The following is a 20756-nucleotide window of genomic DNA, read 5'->3' as shown; positions in this document are numbered from 1 at the left end:
AAAGAGGGTGAGTAACAAATTAAGAATGAGTGGTATGTGATATTTTTAAGTGTATAAGGGTTGTATCTCAAGTTTAGAAGTAAGGTAAGTCGCAAAGTAAAAGTTGTCGAAAGTTATCATAAGTTTCGTTTTAAGGATTTCTCTAATTTTTGGGTCAAACATTTTTTAAGTTTTCTCCCAATGCATAATGAGTTATGGGGCCAACGTCCCATTAAACCGAAGGTCTACGAGTCTAGTTTCTAACACATCAAATAGTTCGTTCATACGACTTCAAAGTAGAGAGATATTTTCATTTTTCAAGACTGTGCAAGCAGGCACGTGAGGTGGGTCCCCTAAGTCAATGGAAGTTTATAAGATAGCACTTCTTCATTTCATCTCATTCCAAATTGTAATAAACCCATGAAAATAAAAAATTACTCCTCAAATCATTCTTGTATGTTAATGATCTCTTCTTGGCTCCTTATCGAAAATTGTCCTACGTTGCGAGCTCGTCATTTTGGTATTATTTTCACAGTGAATGATCGATATAACTTTGTGGAGGTTGTGGAAGCAGGGTTATTTTGAGTGGAGTGATTTTATTCAAGTTTTCTAGTTTTTTAAGAAAGGTATGAATTACCTTTTATCAGTTTACGAATACCTTGGGTCTTGGATTGCAATTTACGATATGAATCTATATCGATTATCAAATCTTCTTAGTAATTTTTTATCCTTAATTACTTATTGATTTTACCTTTTTCTTTAATGTTGTAGTGGTGCGGACAGAGGTATTTCTAGAATAACTTATAAAGCAAAAGGTATGTTAAGGTTATTCCCTTCGTTTGGCATACTTCGTTAGAGCTTGGGAGTTATATAATAGGGTAGTTAATGTTTGTGATCTTGTGGATGTAGTTGTGAGTGATTGGTTGATTGAGAGGCCATGAACCCTTATTTTAGGGACACATAATCTGTTACTAACGACCCTAAATTAGGAACGACTTAGAGACTATTTATATAGAATTCTTATAGCTAAATTGCTCGCCTTCACCCTATTCAATTGTTATTGTCGCCCTTGGGGCTATTGTCGTTAGCTGTTGAGATATGAACTGCCGATGGGGGTTATGATGTTTTCTAATAGGACTATGTTATTACCAAGGAGGGCTATGTGTTGCCCATGGGGCTATATTAATGCCAAATAATGTTATGTGTTGCTTACAAGGCTATTTTAATGCAAAGAGGGGTATGTATTTGTAACAGCCCGTGTAGTCGGTTTGGGCACTAGAAATTTTTATGTTAGAAAATACTTTCTGATAGATTTAAGTGGGCGTTTTGGACTATTCATAATTATAATTATGAAATTAGTGGGGTAGTTTTACTAATTTATTTAGTTAATGGTTAAGAAATAATATTATAATTAATAGTGGGTCACTTTTATCACTATTATAATTTTAAAGTATACAACTAGGGTGATAACTAATCTGTAAAAAAGAAGAAATATAGACGCGTAAAAACCAAGTAAGAAGAAGGTTGTGCGGCTACAACAAAGATCAACTTGGAGTTCTTTTAGAGGTAATCTTCTTTGTTAATAATTAACATATATCATCGTGGATTAATTATCGTTAGTGTGTCTTTGTGATGAATAGTGGAAAAAGATTAAAGAGAAATCGAATAGTGCAAAGTTGAGGAACGTGCTGATCGAAAGTTGACAATTTGTTGTGGGTTTGTTCGAGTAAAGGCAGTAACATAATTGGGGAATAATTATGGCATCTTGACTGTCAAGAATTTATGTTAGTGATTATAATGTGGATAGGAAATTGTGATTTGAGATGAAAGAATTTTACTGTAATTAGATAACATTAGTTAGTTTGATTTGGTTAATGTTAAGGTATAAAAAATTGTATGGAAACGTGTTAGTAGTTCATGTGAGTTAGGCATGGTGTAGATGCTACCAGTTGCCAGGTAAAAGTGATTATAATGTTGGGTTTTGCATGTTAGACCTTGGATTGCATATACTGAAGTGAAGTATTTTTAAAATTTTCACAATAGACATTATAATCATAATTTATTTATGTTCATAACCTTAGATATTAATTAGAGGAGCTTATTAAACAAGTATATTAGGTGAAATATTCTAAATATGTCTCTTGGATTTCTGTGTTCCTGTTAGTTCTTTGGTTAGTCAATTGGGGTCTCATGTATTAGCTTGGTATTGTGACTAGTGGTTTTAGGTTTACCATTTTTTTAAACTAAAACTCAATATAGTGAGATAGATAATTAAATATAAAGTATAGTATATTATATAAGTTACATTAAAGTAATGTTAATGGAAGGAATTAAGATCTATCCTTAGGTTTGAATTTTGGGAAATTGATTATATAATTAGGTGAGTTTTTGGGTCTAGGCTAAACATAGATTAATCTGAGTGTTTATAGACTCGTTAACTTACAAATTGTGCATATATATACCTGATAGATTGGAAAGGTTCGGAGGCAATAAGGAAAGGAAAGTCATTGGAGAAGTAGTTATCTGACTTCAATTCTTCGGTGGAGATAGGTTATGGTTTATGCTATTTGATAGTAAACTCTTAATAGTGATTGATATGCCTTGAATGATATTGTGAAGTTCTCTATGTACTTGACTGTGTGATTGTGTGATTTGGTTGTGTGGTTTGTGATTGGTCTGAAATCCTGAGACCGTAGAATTTATATTCTCTAATCCTATCTATCAAAGTGATGCCTTGAATAACGAAGGCTTGATTAAAATAATATAACAATGAATTGAAAGCGGTGATAATAAAGGATAAATTAATAGTATAATTGGATCGGAGTGTCACGTTCCAACACGGTATTCTTGGATCGGAGTGTCACGTTCCGACACGGTATTTTTGAATCGGAGTGTCACGTTCCGACACGGTATTCTTGGATCGGAGTGTCATGTTCCGACACGGTATTCTTGGATCGGAGTGTCACGTTTCGACACGGTATTTTTGGATCGGAGTGTCACGTTCCGACACGATAATATTGAAGGAAAAATATGTTGAATTAATGGAGGATATTCAATCTCAAAGAACTCAATTCCCAAAATGGTTTGGTTTGGAGGCATGAGTCCTCATGTGTGATCTTGATACCGTTGACTTAATACGTGCTTACTTTATTGTTATTGACATGTTCATGTTGTTTGTTGCTTATCACATGTTAAGTGCTATAGTTGAGTTCATACTATTATTTTTTGTATATTAGTTACTATTTTGGGTTGACCGATGATACTTACTCAGTACATGTTTCCTCGTACTGAGTCCTACTTGTGTTCTCCTTTGTTTTCCTTTTATGAAATGCAGCGAGTGTACCTATGACTTCTGATTTACCTCAGCTCTAGTCAGCCTCCCGCATATCAAGTTACAGGGTGAGCTATCCATTCAAGCTCGTGTTGGATTCTCTCGGTCACGACATGATGTCCTATACTTTCGGACACATACCATTTTATTCTTTATTTTAGTGTATTCGATATTCTTAGACTTAGTATTGGAAATTAGATGTCCTTGATGTGATGACTATCAGATTTTGGGACGATAAGTATTAAACTTTAGAAACTTATTTAAATTGGTTGCTTAGTATCTTTTGGAGCTTCCACATTATTTATATTATTTATAGTTGAACTATTGGTATATGTTGGGGTTTAGATGTGTTGGTTCGCCCACCTAAGGAGGTAAGTGTGGGTGACATTCACGACCCGTTTTGGGTCGTGACAAACTTGGTATCAGAGTGTTAGGTTCGATTATCTCATCACACAAGTACAAGTCTAGTAGAGTCTTGCGGAACGGTAAGGGGACGCCTTTACTTTTCTTCGAGAAGCTATAGGACTTTAGGAAAGCTCATTTCTTTTTTTCTTTCGTGCTACTACTTGAATCCAATTGGTATCTAGGTGATACAAATTGGTATATGAACTTCTTCACTCTATTTCAAATATGGGTACTACTAGAGTATTTGAAGTTGAAATAGCAACAACAGAAAGAAAAAAAATATGTCCTTAGAAATAGATATATTTTCTCGATCGCAAAATGTGGTGGTAGTCTCATGTCGAGTGTCGGTTAATAAAGACACTACTATGACTTCATAGGGTGAGGGCATATTCGAGAAAGTCATCGATGCTTACTTGGTTAGAGTTAGGAAGTGTGTTATTTTGGTATTGAATTGATCTAAGAAGTAAAACAAATTGTTTGGTCTAGAGAGAGAACATATTCGATAATGTTTTGCAATTATTCAATGGGTATAAATATGTGTGCTATTTGGGTACGATATTATGGACAGGTATGATGTGTTCTAGTAAGGTATCTAATGGACTTTCACGGTGTGGCAGTACTAGGGTTATGTGGAAACAGGTACGTCGATTGTCAAGTATGAATACTAATTACTAAAGGAGTTACAAGTTGTATGACATGGTCAGATAATAAGATTTAGTGTTGCATTCACATTTGAGAAACCAACTAGTTTATTACTACACGAACTTAGATTGAACATTATTTTGAAGGAAAATTTTAGTGGTTGAGCATTATTTTAAAGAAAATCTTTAGTGGTGGATCTTTGGTACAAATATTAACACAACTTAAACTGTGCAATGTATCTTGAGGGTTTTGAGTGAGGACTGGTGGTTTTATCTTAAGCTTCAAAAGGTAAATTGATACTAGCATGACAGACTTATAGGGAAAGAAAATCCTAGTGGGTATACTTTGGGTGAAGTAAATGAAGATTTTAGTAAGAAAGTGAATATAAAATTTGTTAGTCCCTTCATTTTGATTACTATATCTGAGTTTAAGGTGTCATGTCGAGGAAAAAAATAAAAAAAATTAACTTTGTGGTGATGAAAAGGGATTAGAAATACATGATGGTGATAGGAGTAAGTGATGGATGGTGACGGAGATGCAAATTATAGAATACAAATTATTGGTCAAATAAATTTTGTATGGTGATAAAAACTTGCGAGTATCTAAGGTTGATATTTCTACTATTTAGTGAGTAATGTGGTTGTATGATAAATTTTAGGATATTTAGGGCACACTCAAATATAATTTAAAGGAGCTGGAGTCATAACTAAAATAAGATAAAACTTGTGGGATGTGTAGCCTTGAGAAAAATAAGTGAGAGCAGAATTATTTTCTCTGATTGTAAGAACTAAAAATGTATCTTCGAAGGGATCGAGAATTGGGTTCAAAATTGCGTGATTTCATCTATTTTGTTTTGGTTAAGGTAATAGCATAACAGGTTAATCAGCTTGGTTAAAAGCTATTGAATAGAACTTAAGAGAGGAGTGTACAGATGTTCAACTTGAGTGAGATGATAGGTTCTGTTGTACTGTTGAATTTAGAAATGAGTAGGGTTGGATTTTTAGTGAAGCATATGGTATGGTTGGTGGAGAGGCAATCAATGATAAGCTAAGATAAGGTGATTCGTAAAAATCTTCAAAGTATAACCAAATGTAGATAATTAAGGGCATTGTGTTACACAATTAGACTTATAATTCAAATTATTTTTTTTGTTACAAGTCTGAATTTCTGGTGGTATATTTTGTCAAGGTATGAATTAGTAAGATGAGAAACGATTGATTGCATCGTTATAGAGCACGTGAAAGAATTTATGTATGCTTTCGACCATAAAGTTGTTACTTTTGATTGTTAAAGGATCTAAGGAAGGGTTTACCCTCAGAGTTTGGATTTAGAGTGTGAAGTAAAATGTCATGGATTATTAATAAAACATGAGATCGGTAAGCAAGCTAGATAAACAAGAGTTTGATATATTAAAGGAGCGACATATTTAGAATTTGCACCATGAACAGAATTTGAGAAGAGTGAAGGAATAAGACCTCTCGTATAAACCCATGGGTTGTAGTTAATGGTTGTATTGATTTTTGCCTATGAGTTTAGATATGAATGTGAGATGTGAAGTAGTTCGATATAGACTTACTAGAATTTATCATCGACTTTTATAAAAATTGAGTGTTGATTTGGATTACAAACAATGAGGCATGAAGAATTTAGTATTTTACATGAGGTTAGATTGCTCAAATTAGGATAGAAGACTTAAGAATGATGTAAAAGGTGAGATATAATTCTACATGGTTATTAAGAATAAAGTTGGGTTAATACTACTCTATTGATAGGACTTCATAGAATGTTAAGGTGTGTTACATGGACATTTGATAGTTAATAGAGGTTATGAGCTATTAGTATACAGAATAGTTTGAGTGACAAAGAATTTTCCTAAGTGTTGGCATGATATATATAATGGTTTAAAATGGTACCTTAAGCATGGTATGTGAAAGTGGTGTAAAGTTGACTTTGGGTGTGATTTAATAGTTTTGTCTCAATGAAAAGGTACTATCACATTTGGAATTAGTGTTATAGGCCTTATTTGGGACTTGTATCTGTCAGGAAATGCTTAAATAGAAAGAGATAGCCATAGTTTGAACATGTATTTGATAAGCATACTTTGATACTAATGATGGTTTGAGAGTAAGCTAGATGATCGATGTAGTTATACGCTTTGTTATTATTAAGAGTTTTGACTTCAATGAATGTGGAGTTTGATAAACCAAGAATGTGTGCAATTATATTAGAGACATTCTATGATGGGAGGTGTAGATCTCTAGTTTTTGATACTAATGAGATGAGACAATGGGTATTAATATTTTGGAATAATCATTGAGATAACTATCCTTTCTTGCATTACCTTCCTTTGATCGTTCGAGGACAAATGATGGATAAATTGGTATCTATTGTAACAACCCGTGTAGTCGGTTTGGGCACTAAAAATTTTTATGTTAGAAAATACTTTCTGATAGATTTGAGTGCGTGTTTTGGACTATTCATAATTATAATTATGAAATTAGTGGGGTAGTTTTACTAATTTATTTAGTTAATGGTTAAGAAATAATATTATAATTAATAGTGGGTCACTTTTATCACTATTATAATTTTAAAGTATACAATTAGGGTGATAACTAATCTGTAGAAAAGAACAAATATAGACGCGTAAAAACCAAGTGAGAAGAAGGTTGTGCGGCTACACCAAAGATCAACTTGGAGTTCTTTTAGAGGTAATCTTCTTTGTTAATAGTTAACATATATAATCATGGATTAATTATCGTTAGTGGGTCTTTATGATGAATAGTGGAAAAAGATTAAAGAGAAATCGAATAGTGCAAAGTTGAGGAACGTGCTGATCAAAAGTTGACAATTTGTTGTGGGTTTGTTCGAGTAAAGGCAGTAACATAATTAGGGAATAATTATGGCATCTTGATTGTCAAGAATTTATGTTAGTGATTATAATGTGGATAGGAAATTATGATTTGAGATGAAAGAATTTTACTATAATTAGATAACATTAGTTAGTTTGATTTGGTTAATGTTAAGGTATAAAAAATTGTATGGAAACGTGTTAGTTGTTCATGTGAGTTAGGCATGGTGTAGATGCTGGCAGTTGCCAGGTAAAAGTGATTATAGTGTTGGGTTTTGCATGTTAGACCTTGGATTGCATATATTGAAGTGAAGTATTTTTAAATTTTCACAATAGACATTATAATCATAATTTCTTGATGTTCATAACCTTAGATATTAATTAGAGGAGCTTATTAAACAATTATATTAGGTGAAACATTCTGAAAATGTCTCTTGGTTCCTGTTAGTTCTCTGGTTAGTCAATTGGGGTCTCATGTGTTAGCTTGGTATTGTGACAAGTGGTTTTAATGTTTACCATTTTTTTAAACTAAAACTCAATATATTGAGATAGGTAATTAAATATAAGGTATAGTATATTATATAAGTTACATTAAAGTAATGTTAATGGAAGGAATTAAGATCTATCCTTAGGTTTGAATTTTGGGAAATTGATTATATAATTAGGTGAGTTTTTGGGTCTAGGCTAAACATAGACTAATCTGAGTGTTTATAGACTCGTTAACTTACAAATTGTACATATATATACTTGATAGATTGGAAAGGTTTGGAGGCAATAAGGAAAGGAAAGGCATTGGAGAAGTAGTTACTTGACTTCAATTCTTCGGTGGAGATAGGTTATGGTTTATGCTATTTGATAGTAAACTCTTAATAGTGATTGATATGCCTTGAATGATATTGTGAAGTTCTCTATGTACTTGACTGTGTGATTGTGTGATTTGGTTGTGTGGTTTGTGATTGGTCTTAAATCCTGAGACCGTAGAATTTATATTATCTAATCCTATCTATCAAAGTGATGCCTTGAATAAAGAAGACTTGATTAAAATAATATAACAATGAATTGAAAGCGGTGATAATAAATGATAAATTAATAGCATAATTGGATCGGAGTGTCACGTTCCGACACGGTATTCTTGGATCGGAGTGTCACGTTCCGACACAGTATTTTTGGATCGGAGTGTCACGTTCCGACACGATATTCTTGGATCGGAGTGTCACGTTCCGACACGGTATTCTTGGATCGGAGTGTCACGTTTTGACACGGTATTTTTGGATTGGAGTGTCACGTTCCGACACAATAATATTGAAAGAAAAATATGTTGAATTAATGGAGGATATTCAATCTCAAAGAACTCAACTCCCAAAATGGTTTGGTTTGGAGGCATGAGTCCTCATGTGTGATCTTGATACCGTTGACTTAATACGTGCTTACTTTATTGTTAATGACACGTTCATGTTGTTTGTTGCTTATCACATGTTAAGTGTTATAGTTGAGTTCATACTATTATTCTTTGTATATTAGTTACTATTTTGGGTTGACCGATGATACTTACTCAGTACATGTTGCCTCGTACTGAGTCCTACTTGTTTTCTTCTTTGTTTTCCTGTTATGAAATGCAACGAGTGTACTTATGACTTCTGATTTCCCTCAGCTCTAGCCAGCCTCCCGCATATCAAGTTACAGGGTGAGCTATCCATTCAAGCTCGTGTTGGATTCTCTCGGTCACGACATAATGTCCTATACTTTCGGACACATACCATTTTATTCTTTATTTTAGTGTATTCGATATTCTTAGACTTAGTATTGGAGATTAGATGTCCTTGATGTGATAACTATCAGATTTTGGGATGATAAGTATTAAACTTTAGAAACTTATTTAAATTGGTTGCTTAGTATCTTTTGGAGCTTCCACATTATTTATATTATTTATAGTTGAACTATTGGTATATGTTGGGGTTTAGATGTGTTGGTTCGCCCACCTAAGGAGGTAAGTGTGGGTGCCATTTACGACCCGTTTTGGGTCGTGACAATATTGCCTACAAGACTTTGTTGATTTAATAAAGGGCTATGTTCAGCCCATAAAGTTGTGATGCTACCTAAGAGGGCTATGTGCTTCCCACAAGACTAAATCATTGTCTGAAAGGTCTACGTGACTTCTTACAAAGACAAGGGGCTACTTAAGGGTATGTAGATTGATTGGCACTTTCTGGGCTTATGGAGGCCTAGGTAGTGGCATGTTGTTTGTACCAACCGAGCTTATGGGGGCTTGGTTAGGTTGTTGTTTGATTTTTTTTCTAGTTTTAGATTTAGTAGTGGGTTACCGTTCTTATCTAAATTTTGATTTCATTACCTGATTGCTTCGAGTATATTATGATTATTGCTCATTTAGTCTATAGCCTTTCATACTCTGTACAATATTTTGTACTGACGGAGCATTGCATTCATGCATACAGGTCTCGAAAGACAACCCAATAGACCTCCTCAGCAGCAGGATTGACTTCGAGCTGATTGGTTAGCCCCCTTCCTGCGAGTAGCCAAAGTTTGGAGGTTTGTAAGATTTTGTTATATATATTTTTATGGGTAGGCCGAAGCCCTATCTCACTTATTTTTACTACTCTTCGAGACTTTCAGACTAGTGTGGGGGGTGTATAACTATGTTATGGCCATGTTGGCCTAGTTTGTTGGTTTGTTGAAGCCTTTAGCTGTTTGATGGCCATATTGTCTTGATACATACCTGCTTTTAGTTGTGGTATAGAGATCATGGTGGCTTCGACGGTCCAATCAGGATTTCTGTGCTAGTTGGCTATTTCTTTATATGAACTCTTGGGAGTAGTTGTTTTGTTTATAGATGTTTCTACAAGGGTCTTACGGGCCAAAATCTTAGTTTTTAAGCAGAGATATGCTTGTTTATTTTCTTGATTGTGTGTGTTTGCTATGTGCTAGTTGCAAACGTTTCAACAGGGTAGGGTCGGCCCTGAGTATTGGTATGAGGAGCCAGTTATGACCACTGAGTTTGGAGCATGACAAACTTAGTATCAGAGCAAGGTCATATCCTAGGGTGTCTGCGAGCTGCATCTATTTGAGTCTTGTTTATAAATGTGTTGTGCACCATATTTGTGATTGGGCATGCTAGAATTACTATCCTTGTTTTGCTCACCTCGTGCGATAGATCGGTGTCTTAAGGGTTAGGTTTATCGCATATAATTAATATATATATGCAAGTAGATATGGCTGACACAAGAGAGACCACAGTTTTCTAAGGGTTAGATACATCTGCAGCCGAGGGTACTGGAAAGGTACCACAAGTGGAGGTAGCCCATTGTGAGACCCACTGGTAGACATCTTCTCAGCCCCAGATAACTTCACAACCGCTTCAGGATCCTCGGCACAGTTAGTAGTTTCACAACGCTAGCCACTTGCGCCAGATATTGCCGGGCCTTCTGAAGGGACCGAAATTTTGAGAGTTCGTAACTTGCAGAGAGGACCCTCAACACTTTGTTGATCAGTTTCATAGGATCTACAGAGTTAGCATGCCTCGATGACTTAGACAATTGAGTTTGCAATATTTCAATTGCGTGATGTTGTAGTATTGTAGTATGAAAGTTTGGAGAGATCTAGGGGAAAAGATTCATCTTGACCTACTTGAATATCTTTACAAAAGCTTTTATAGATCAGTATTAGCCTCGAGAGATTAGGGATGGTCGGGTGGACCAGTTTTTGAACCTTGGACAGGGCTGCATGAGTGTTCGAGATTACATGTTGAGAATTGATATATAGGCTAAATATGCACCAGCATTTGTTGATACAATGCATGATAGGGTGCAAAGATTTGTGGGAGGGCTTGACTCAAACTATATCTACGCTTGTTATACCGTTGCACTAAATGATAATATAGATATCTGGCAAATTCTGTCCTTTGCGCAAGGCATAGAGGATCTTCGACATCTACAATATATGGCTGAGAGGGTTGAGAAAAAGATAAAAGCAGGATAGGCCCGTTATTTCACATGGAGATATTTATGGTAGTGCCAGACCTTGATATTCTAGTAGGCCACCTAGATCTCCACTACAATAGTTCAACGGTAGTAGATTTGATCGTCAGGGACAATCATGCCCAAGTGAGGGTTCACAGGCATTAGTCTTTTAGTAGTAGAGGGGATCAGGACAGGTTAGGATAGCAGCACCTCGTTGCACTACTTGCGGTAGGATACATTTCGATAGGTACAGGCAGGGTTCCACAGGTTGTTATTCTTGTGGACAGGAGAGTCATGGGTGGAAGGACTACCCAATCATAGGTCAGGGTGGTATAGGTCAATTGATCGGGTCAGTAGTAGGTTCCTCCTCATCAGCACATTCTACAGGGCGTGGACCCCAAACTTCAGTAGGTAGAGGCAGAGGCGGAGATAGATAGGGATCATCTATTCTGGTCGCATCCAGAACCTTATATATTCACTAGCCGAATGATAGATTTCAGATTCACTACTAGATGTTATGACAGGTGCATTAATTGTTTGCTCTCATTGTGTTTATACTTTGATAAATCTTGGATCCATTCTACCTTTTGTTACTCCATTTATTGCGGGAAGGTTATGTATAGTAGTAGAGTCATTAAATCAACCATTTATTGTATCTACACTAGTTGATGAGTCTATTATTACCATGAGAGTCTATCGAGGTTGCACAGTAGAAATTATTGATCGCCTGACCTCTGTAGACCTAGCAGAGTTAGAGATGGTTGATTTTGACGTCATTATGGGTATGGACTGGTTAGAAACTTGTCATGCTAATGTTGAGTATCGGACAAAGATTGTTCGATTTCACTTTCCAGGAAAGGAAGTTAGGGAATGGAAAGGCAATATAACAATGCCGAAAGGTTGGTTTATTTTCTATCTTAAGACGACGAGGATGATACTAAGGGTTGTATATATCATCTAGTTAGCATTCATGATATAGATGTAGAACCACTGATTCTTCAGTCTATTTTGGTAGTTAATGATTTTCTACATGTATTCTAGATGAGCTTCCTTGTATCCTTCCAGAACGGGAAATTGATTTTGCCATTGATATTCTACCAGGAACATAATACATATCTATCCCTCCCTATAAAATGTCTTTCGCTGAGCTGAAGGAGTTGAAGAAGTAGCTCAAAGATTTTCTTGATAATGGCTTTATCAGGCCTAGTGTTTCACCATGGGGTGCACTAATGTTATTTGTTATTAAAAAAATGGTTTATTGAGGACGTGTATCGATTATCGACAGCTGAACAAGGCTACTATAAATAATAAATATCCTCTTACTTGTTTGATCAACTACAAAGTGCTAAGTAATTATCAAAGATTGATTTTAGATCAGGGTACCATTAGGTAAAATTTCGGGAGAAATATATTTCGAAGACAACTTTTATAACTAGATATGGACATTTTGAGTTTTTGGTAATGTCTTTTGGAATGACTAATTCCTTAGAAGTGTTTATGGACCTAATGAATAACATATTCAAGTGGTATCTAGATATGTTTGTGATTGTATTTATTGATGATTTTTTGGTCTATTCACAGTCAAAAGCGGAGCATGCAGATCATTCGCGAAAAGTTTTTCAGGTTCTTCAAGAGAAAGAACTTTATGGAAAGTTCTCTAAGTGTGAATGATGGTTGAGCTCTGTGGCTTTCCTAGGCCATATCATATTAGATGCAGGCATTGAAGTTGATACACAAAATATTGAGGCTATAAAAACTTGGCCTAAACCTATGAATCCGACCGAGGTGCATGGTTTCTTAGGCTTAGTTGAGTACTACAGATGGTTTGTAAAGGTTTTTTTTTTACTTTCAGCACCATTAACAAATATGACTTAAAAAAAGAATCTAAGTTACACTAGACTGAGGCTTGCGAGCATAGTTTCTAGGAGTTGAAGGATAGGTTGACATCAACATTAGTTCTAGCATTGCCAGATGGTTCAGAGGGATTTGTGATGTATTGTGATGCTTCTAGTAATGGGTTGGGATATGTTCTTATGCAACATGGGATGGTCATCACATATTTTTCAAAGCAATTGAGGAAACGTGAGAACAACTATCTGACACACGATTTAGAGTTGGTTGCAGTTGTATATGCATTGAAGATCTAGAAACTATTTGTATGGCATTCATGTTATTGGGACATGTAGCTTGTCTCCTACTTTGACTACAATTCCTAATCGGCCTAGTAATCCTAAGGACAAGGAATAACTTATTAAGTGTAGTTAGGTCTCCTAGCTAGATACATTTTGTAGAACTATATATATATATATATATATATATATATATATGTATGTATGTATGTATATATATATGGTGGTAGATATATACACATGGCAAGAAACATGGAGATAAAAGAGGCAACAACTAATTAACGTTGTTGCATATTTCATCGTTCCTTCATGTTCAATTATGGTATCATAATCTAACACAGACTTATTGTTCACCCCTCAGACGAATATGTCTCCAGAGAGAAATTCGTTTCCCTCCCCTCTCAACAGCGCCCATCACTATATCTCAATAAAGCTAACCTCACTACACCATTTTAGGTCTACAACAACACTAATTATGCATTACTTTTGTAAGTGTTGCCTAAAGTAGTTATGGGAACGCTTTTAAAGCGTAACCAAAGTATTTAACTTTTAGCTACAATAATATTGACAACAATTCAAAAGTATATTCTTTAATTGTATAAGCTACTTTTTATAATTGTTGGTGCAATATGATACAATTGACAACACCTATTTACATATATGGCCACACTTTTAAAGTAAACTATTTTTATAATTGAAAAAATAACATATTATAAGTGTGACCTTAAAATTTTCACTAAAATAGTACATTCCCCCCCAATATTTTTAATTCTCCCTCTCATTTCATTGGCCCAAAAAATAATTCATAAAACATTAATAAAACTTATTTGTCCCAAAAGAAGAAAAAGACGCTTCTCTCTGTCTCCGTTGAACAGATGAAGGCATATTTTTTTCTGATGAACTAATAGAAGAGTTGAAGCTAAAGTCTGAAAAACTTATCGAAGAGCTGTAGGTAAGTCTCTCCTTCACATATGAACTGAAGCTAAGCCTCTCATTCATGCTTTTCTCTCATATTTCTCAATGAAAAACTTGATTTCTCACGTATTTCTCATTGAAGAGCTGGGAGCTTCTCGATTAACAACATGATTGCTATCATACTTCTCGCTGAAGAACACAATTTTTGTTTGTATATGTTTTATCAGGTAAGAAATTTTATCTTTGAAAGTATAAATTTTAGCTTTAAGGTTTTGAGATTGTTGTGTTTTAATATGATTTTTGGGAGTCTAGCTCATATATTAGTTTCATCAGTTAATTTATGGGAATCTAGCTCGTATTTAGCTTTATCAGTTGATTGTTTGCCCTTTTTGTTCTACATGTAAAAGTTAAATGATATTGTTCCAACTTGCCTGCTTTATATCTGATTCAACTTGCCTGCATTAGATCTGAATTAAATTTTAGCCTTAAAATCTTATTCAAGTTGCCTACTTTACACTGTGTTGCCAGTCTTCCCTAATTTTAGAACTTGGAAATTAAATTGAATAATTGTAGGGTTTTGTTAGTCGAATGATAGCAATTTTACTCTAAAAATTAATAATTTTTGAAAGCGAGGCAGAATCATCGTGCAAACCACTGTCTTGTTTAAGATTCTTGTCTGCAGGTTGTAGAGTAAATTTCACATTGGCTTGAATTGATATTATGTTGAGTAGATATGTTTGCATAATGTAGAGGTAATTGATATCTGATTATATTCGTGTATATATCATTCTATGGAAAATGGATCGAATAGCTAAGATAGTCCATCCACATATCGTTGTTTATTCTCAGCTACCTAAGTTAAGGTTGTGGCTTTGTCTCTGCGAGTTGATTTCCTTCATGGCTGTAATCTTGGGGACTTTTGTGGGGAAGAGATACAAACTTATCTAAGGTGGAACTTATAAATTATTTGGTTTTGGTGAAGTGGAAAGCTTGTAGCCCTTAACGATTAGGGTGAGAGATAGCAAATGTTGTAAATTTAACATATAGTGCAACAAAAGTTATTGATCTGAACTTTGTTCTTCTTTAGACAATATAATTGACATGTGTTATGCTTTATCAGTGAAGGTAGTCAATGTATTATTTGTAAATTTATAGCAGATAAGGCAAATAAGTTATTGCACTGAACTTTGTTCTTTGTTAAACGATATATTATATTGTCATATGTTATGCTTTATCACTGAAGGTAATCCATGCATGATTCTTAAGGCTTGTCCTTTAAAAGGGTATTGATTATACTAGTATTGAATATTCCGAAAGCTGTAGGTATTCTCTGATTTTTCAAAAAAAAAAGTTTAAGAATGATTTGAAAGTACTTCTTTGTTTTTTCACTATATGTTGAGATACAAAAATTCCATCTTGAAATCGAAGCTCTTTTAGATCCATTCAGGATTTTCTCTATTTTTCACCGACATAACGATATCCCTTATGATTTTGTCGTTGTTCACCATGTACAGAACAATGAAGATGATATGCTAAATCTTTCTCGCATCAAAAGTAATTTGTTTAATTTAGTACTTAAAATTTTTTAAAATTTTGGTCATCATCTGTTGATCTACTAAGAGAACTAATGGAGGATGATCACACCTTAATTGAAGAATATTGAAGATTCTTATACTTGCATCATTTAAAAGTTGCCTTTTTTTCTAAATCTTTTCACAGCACGGTGAAATGACTGATGAAAGTCTTCAACTTAAGACCTTGCAGACAATCCTCATTATATCTCAATCTCGTTTATAAAATGATACTGAGGCAATTGTTTAATTCTTGCCTATCTTTATTATGATAGTAATTTGTTGGCAGTTTCATGCATTTCTGAATCTGTGCTATAGGATATTGAACAACTAAGTGATTACCTGAATCTATCGAAACAGAAAAGCGCAAAACTTCTTATTCATGTATGCTTAATCTAGTTTTGTTTGTTCTTTGAAAAGAAAAACTGGATTTGTGTGAGAGACTTTTGAGGGCCTGTGATGGACAACAATATCCTTTATCGTCACCTTCATGTTGCATCTAATTTGTGAATGTGGACTCTATGTATAATATGTTTAATTTTTTGTCCTATGTGAGTGGCAATATTATAAAGCACATAACTTTGTTCTAAAACCTTTATGTGAGTATGGATTGTTGCTCATAACATATGTTCATAGTTAATGAATTCAAAATATTTGTTTGATTGTTAAACCTGATATGTAGATGTTTGTATAGCATAAATAACATACAGATGTATACTAAATATGATGGTCTTTACTATAATAAAGCTAATATGAGAGTTGATCACTGGCTACTACAGTTGTTCTTATAGCATATGCATTCATACTCTTTACTGCTGCTAATAATGTATGGGGAAGTTTCAGGTAAGGGTGTTAGTTCAAAAATTTACATTATGCTAGGATCATATCTTTTAACCGTCTCGTAAGCTTCAGAGGGACTCTGTTTGTAGTCCAAACTAGCTCAATGTTCCCAAACTTCAAGTCCGCATTTCCATTTGTATCTCATCTTGGCTGGAAATGATTCAATTAATGGCCTATGATAGAATGATAATTGTCAGGTGGTGGCAATTTACAGTGCAATTGGAAATCAAAGTGCTTACTGTTAAATATCACACAAGAAATAGAACTATGTACTACAAAAGATTATTACCTAATAGTAGGGTCGAGGAAGGTAGAGAGAAATGTATAGTATCCCAGCATGATAGAATGTCCAAACCATTCAAAAAGCACAGGAATTCAAACCTAAAAAATCATCTAGTGTTTATTAGTTTTCCTCAATTATACGCAACACAACATTAACACATCTAGAAATGGTAGAATTGTGAAATTTCAAGAATGAAGTTATTCGTACTGATCTTTTGGATGACAGAATTCTAGATCTTTCAAAACTGTGAGGTTCAGAGGTTATGATACTCCAAGGAAGTAAATAGATGGAAGTTCACTGATGGTTAAGTTTAATAGGGTTTTTCGGTGAAATGTAGCAGTACATCTCAGGATCCTAAAAATAGAGACATTAAATATTGTCTTGTCTTTTTAACTCCAATGCATAAGATGATGATTGTTGCATTAGACTTAAAAGCTAGAACTCATAGTCAAGCCATTACAAGTTTTCTTTTGAGGCTACTCTTTAAATTGTATTCCGTAAGCACTGTGGACTAAATTTTCCCTTTAAAATTAGTTGGATGAATCTTTCTTTTGAACAGTTTATAGAGCGTGCTTAAAAAAGCATCTATGTAGATGGCCCCCAAAACTCACATTTTTTAGCATATGATATTTACAATAGAAGAGAAGGAGCAATTCCTTGATCCTTCGTGTGGGGTGCAAAATTAAGTGATAAAAAAAGGCAGCCATATATTTACAAGTTTGAATATTGATGGAATAATCTGAGGACTCGTTAACTTTTCTGTAACTTTCAGAAATATGCTGCTCAATCTCTTGGTATCATTCTTCGCCTTCTTGAACACAGTAGATCCTCTAGTACTGAGAAAATGTGAGTTTAAAGGGTGAAAGTTCAATCCAATAGGTCGGTTGTTCCTTTCCAATGTGCTGGTTCATTTGGGTGCTCATAATTTGAAAAAAAATTCAGTAATGTTGCTGCAAATTTTAGGAAAATGTTGCAGACAAAAAATGATCTATATTGTGGATCTTTTGAATCAACCCATCCTATTCTCCTATATTCTTTGTACATTATGCTTGTTTCCGTGATTATACCACTTCTTTGTAAACTATAGTTATTTTTAAGACCTGCTCATGGTAAACAAAGGGGACCCATTCAACCAAAACTATTAGTGAAGTTAGTAGGACTGGTAGAATACCGTGGAATCAGATGGGCATAAGGCGAGCGAGGCATGGAACACTTTGTGGTCCTCAGGTTACAATATCTTTCCTTTTTCCTATTCACACTGTCTTGAATTTATTACGTTTTAGTATTATTTGATATATATAAGAAAAATTATAAAATATGTTATTGTAATCAATGTAGTTTAGAGGTGGTGCCACTATGTACGGTCCAAAACCACAAAGTCACGTAATCAAACTAAACAAAAAGGTTTAGTTTCTAGGATTGAAGATTGCACTATCAGCTCGTACAACTGAAGGAAAGGCAGGCAACATCCACTCCATCCATACATTTTTTTTGTTTGGGAACTTCCCTCCTAAAAAAAACCTAGAACTAAAAGAAAGCAAAAAGGAAAATGGAAACTCAAAGAGTATTGGTAAGTTGTTGAGATGTTTGCATTGTTTGGTTTCAAACACATCCTTTTTAGCTTTGTGTTTTGAAATCAAACAACAATCTGAGATCAAGCTATCCAAAAAGTAAAAACAAAGGCCAAAACTAGGAACTCTCATTATTTTGGTTCATCAAATGACCTGCATTTTAGTTGTTTATTAATAAATAACATTGCATTTGATTTCTTCTCTGTTATAAGATAGTGGTATCTATCTACTGCCACCATTAAAGAATTGTTTTCCTATTCTTAGTCTCTTGAGTTCGTAGTTGTTCTCACCTTAATCTTGGTTTATTTATTTGTTAATCATCATATGGTACTGTTTCATTTGTTGGGGTGAGATATTGCCAGTATCAGTTACATTGATTTATTAAGCCTTAAATGAGTTTGTATTATCTATTTTGGGTTGTGATTTGCATAATTGTTTGTTCTCTAGTTACTAATGAATCTGCCTTTTTCGTTACTGTTGTGAGCTCTGTGAGCTTTATTTTTATTATTTTTGATAGAATGAAATATGAAATGAAATTTTGCATTTTAATGTGGATCAGTAACCTATGTTTTCTTGAGGCGGCACTGCCTTCAACATGGATTAGCCTTGCAAGTGATTTAGTACCCAATATTCCATTTACTTAATGTTATACGCGTTGAGTGCATTAAACAACTTAGTTTTGGTTTTTGTTACTTATTGTCTTTTTTTCAATTTGAATCTTTTTTTACTATCTAAAATCTTTCAAAGTTCAATCAGTACTTTATTTTTGTCAAGTATTGTCTCCTTTCAACTTCAACATATATCTAGAAAAATTTATATATGATTGGTGTATTGTGTTGAAGGAGGACTCTAGTGATTTTGTGTTGTAGTTGTGTACTTTTTCCCCCCTGTTGTTTACTGTTTTGAACTTTCATCATTGTTGTGAGAGATGGTTTTGTTTTTAATTGCTTAAACTAATTCTCTTAGTTAAAGTTTTCCCTTTTAAATTTCTTGGAAGGTTAAAGACTTTATTGTATTTTTGTGAGTGAGTTTGTTGTCACTTGTACTAGTTAAGTAGCTTTTTTTGGTGTTCCAATAAAGCTATTAAGATTTTTGACGCTTGTGCTTTGTTTTGTTTCTATAATCGAGCACAGCTTCCTTCCAAGGATATTTTGCCCTTATGTACTGTAGTCATATATATATATATATATATATATATATATATATATATATATATATATATGTATGTATGTATGTATATTGTTTTGTATTGGTTGGCTTACAGTGAATTTAGGTAAATGGAATACATTATTTATATCACTAACTTATAATTTTATTTTGAATATACAGGAAAATGCTGATAAATGAATTTGAATTATGGATAGAAGTAAACTGGATCTATTATAGTAAACGATGAAGAGTATTTGTATAAACATATTGTACATGTTTGAATGCATTTGATTTTGTGGAATTAATTTATAGTACTAAACGATGAAAATTGATTTTTGTGAAATATATTTAGTTTTGTACTATTGTTGTGAACGATGAACTATTTTTGTACAAGACATGTTTCACGAAGTTTATTTGAAATATATAGCTTCGATTTAATTATTAGTTAATTTTTTTTCTTTAGGTAAATTATTTACTTAATTATGTGATTATTGAATATATGCAAATAAAAAATATTATTTTAAAATGAAAATTTTGGGTTCAAAATTCTACACAACATTGCCACACTTCAAAAGTGTTATTGTTGTACGTCTAAGAAAAGTTACACGTTATAAGTGTTGTTTTAGATAAGATATAAAAGGCAACACTTTTTAAGTGTGACTAATAACAAAGCAAAGGCAACACTTTTAAGTGTAGTATAATAAAAAAAGGTGTTGCTAGTGAATCACTACAAAGAGTGCCTGTATACCTCTTTGGCCACGCTTTATAAGTGTAGTTGTGATGACAACATTTAAAAAGTGTTGCCTAATGTCAAAGGTTATGCTTCTTTAGGCCACCCCTTAAAAAGTGTTGCTTAAAGTCCAAAAGTGTAGCCTTTTATCAAAGGTCACACTTTTTGCTAGTATAGGCTACACTTTACTGGTGTGGTCGTAAGCCTAAAATGGTGTAATGCCTCTACAAGCTACCTGTTTTGGAAAACACAAATTTCTCCGTTTCTTCGAGGACAAGATCTTTTTGTCTATATTAACGGCAGTACCATCTGCGCAAAAAATCATATGGAAAGAAAGGTGTTACCAATCCAGAATATCTTCAATGGATCAAAAAAGATCAATTGATTAT

The 20756-nt window shown here is 33.9% G+C and overlaps 1 long non-coding RNA gene across 1 annotated transcript; it reads left to right on the top strand.

Moving 5' to 3' along the window:
* Window positions 1-376: 376 nt before the first annotated feature.
* On the top strand, window positions 377-20081 carry LOC104649684 (uncharacterized). The gene is made up of 4 exons (XR_743586.4): window positions 377-605; window positions 751-794; window positions 9659-9752; window positions 19818-20081. It is a non-coding gene; the product is annotated as an uncharacterized lncRNA (long non-coding RNA).
* The last annotated feature ends 675 nt before the right edge of the window (window positions 20082-20756 follow it).

The sequence above is a fragment of the Solanum lycopersicum genome, chromosome 10, assembly GCF_036512215.1.
Source record: "Solanum lycopersicum chromosome 10, SLM_r2.1".
NCBI classification, from domain to species: domain Eukaryota; kingdom Viridiplantae; phylum Streptophyta; class Magnoliopsida; order Solanales; family Solanaceae; genus Solanum; species Solanum lycopersicum.
This window is presented reverse-complemented; position numbering and strand designations above follow the sequence as displayed.